The sequence below is a fragment of the Cebus imitator genome, unplaced genomic scaffold (assembly GCF_001604975.1).
Source record: "Cebus imitator isolate Cc_AM_T3 unplaced genomic scaffold, Cebus_imitator-1.0 Scaffold37, whole genome shotgun sequence".
NCBI classification, from domain to species: Eukaryota; Metazoa; Chordata; class Mammalia; order Primates; family Cebidae; genus Cebus; species Cebus imitator.
In genome coordinates, this window is record NW_016107352.1 from 8,915,951 (window position 1) to 8,918,776 (window position 2,826).

The following is a 2,826-nucleotide window of genomic DNA, read 5'->3' on the forward strand; positions in this document are numbered from 1 at the left end:
AGTTTGCATTTCTTGAACTTTCTACATCCGAGTTGTTACAAGACCCAGAAAAGGGCAATACAGTAGTAAAAGGATTTAGATATTCACTGGAAAAAGATTTTAATCCTTATTTAAGAAGCAGCTGATGCAAATCAAAACACTGATACACATGATTAGAATGAAAATGATTTCCATGTTTATGTTTGTCAGCAATATAGTTATTTACAAATAACCCATATGAAAATGTAAAAAAGCATGTTACATCTTCACATGCCATCTGTATTGACTGAATAAAGCTTAGTGACATTATTTGCAAATCAGTAGTTAATTGTACATAGACATTTTGTGCGTTAAAAAGGAAATGTACATAATTTAAAATAAATTACATTACACAATTTACAAAGTAATATTAACAAAAATTCTTAGACAGCTGCCTCCTTATTTAAACAAAATAAATATTCAGGTAGTTAAATTAACATAAAATACATATTTAGGGAACAATTTATAGAAAGACAGATTGCAAATTTAATAAAGTTATATTTTACAGTGATAGATACTGATCTCTTCAAATCTCTGTGATAGAAATGGGAGAAAAAAGTACCAGAAAGAGGGAATCTAAATGTTTACTTTCTAAAAATAAACACAAACAGATTTCTGAAAAATAGTTGGGGAAAGTTTAATATTAGGTAATCTAGAAACTATGTGTTAAAAACAGAATAAATCTACAAAACACAACAATAAGACTGACAGTTACATCCTAAATAATGTAGAGATTTTTGATCACTGAGAGATCTGACTTGGTAGAAACACAAAAAAATAAAAATGCAAAATTAACTGTTTACTATTTGTTTTATTCATTTAATAATCTAGACATAACCATTTTTCAGTGTCCCTGCTAGATATAGGATTATCATAACACACTGCACACCATCCTTTTTATAAAAGAATAACCGTTTGCTTGGCCCACACACTGGTTCTGATGCCCGAAATCCTGTCTTGCAGCCAGGGCTGCCTGAGGGCAGGACCAGCGGAGACTCTTATTCCCAGAACAGCCAGATGTGGTTCTCACAACAAAACTAGTCCCAAGAAATATTACATTGCGACAAGATTCCTCACAGATTTGCTCAAGGACTACTGTTTTTTCAACACTCTCAATCTTAGAGCAGAAATAGAAGAGGAACCCACACTAGAATTAGGTATTATTTTTACAAATAGTGAGACCAGATCATTGGGGAATCGTGCTTCGCATGTGCTATTCAGACCCACATCAGCTTTAGAACAGACTCGTCCTTCTGTTTGGTACTGAAAGGTACAGGCCTCCCTCACTGTCTTGTGGTGTGGAATGTGAACGAAGACTCCAGGTGGAGACAGGAGGATATGGGGTAATCTAAAGCAAGTGTAGGCATGGACATTTTTACAGAAAAGGGCTTTTTTTTTCTTGCATGGCTTCCACATTTTTCCTTCCCCCTTTATTCATTTCTTTGACTAGTGAGTTTGGTGTGTGTCAGGATATTTACACTCTGAGTGAGTGACACTTTGATTCTAATAGGGAAGGAAATACAGGAATTCTCTACTTTTTTTTTTTTTTTAAATTAGGCATATTGAGAGGAAAGTGGTTCTGAGGGAAGTAGATAAGAATAGCTATTCCCCTCCCAAATTTTTAGAAGGAAGAGGAAGAATAAGATTTTGATGAAATTCCAGTAAAATATTTAACTCATTATATTGAGAGTAGAACGAGACCAAGCAGAGAAAATAATCAGAAAGGAGGAAAGATAGAGGTGGTTGGGGGAGGTAAATAAATATGTGAGAGGCGTACTCAATTCCTGTAGAAGTAAGACGTCAGTTTCTCTTGAAATGCCCAGGAACTTAACAGGGGTCTGATTAAGCTACAATGACCACTGCCACCTACCTCAGGGTAGTGCGGGGAAAAATCAAGCTCCTAACACCATGGCCTAAAAACATGTATGTTACATATGGAAAAATACAAACCCCATCTAAAACCAAACCTAGAGTAAAAGTCAACATGTTTAAGTGCTATCTTTACTCATTAAATATTTTTTCCTTCTTTTGGACGTCTTAAGTATCTATGTATACAAAAGCCATTACTAACTTTTTTTTACAGTGCCAAGCAGAGTGTCTTACATGTCAATACATATTTGCCTTAAGTAATTTGTGCTTTGTTATAAGTAATGAAAAACATGCTTTTATGCACTCTTTTTTAATTCACTTAAGCTACACCATAGTGTCCTCAAAAAAAAAAGCTTTGAAATGAAGATTATAGTTAATATATTGGATGAGGTACTGAGAATAAGCAAATCAGCCCCTTTCAAAAGAGATCAGTTAGTCTTCTTCTATATGGTTTCTATTGAAATAGTCAAGCAAAATCATATAATACTGTGTTAAACTTGTTCCACCCTTTTCTTTTTAAAACCAGTAAGACGTTCATACTAGGGAACAGCAGTTCTACATCTTTTTAGCCTCACAGACCATTTCCATAAGGCAAAAGTGTCAATAGAAAAGTTTCTACTATATTCCCCTCCCAAATTTTTAGAAGGAACAGGAAGAATAAGATTTTGATAAAATTCCAGTAAAATATTTAACTCATTATTGACTTATGCCAGAAACAAAAATAAGGCCATTTTCATATTATAAACATGAATATAATAAACTTCCATTTGTCCAAAATAGCCAGATTGCTACATTCTTTTCACCTTTCTACCAAGAGGTTGTCCAGTGTTTATTTATTCTAACAGTGATCTTCCAATATGTACTCTAATATTAGGTAATGTTAAACCTAATTTCTTCTCTCTCTCTCTCTCTCTCTCTCTCTCTCTCTCTCTCTCTCTC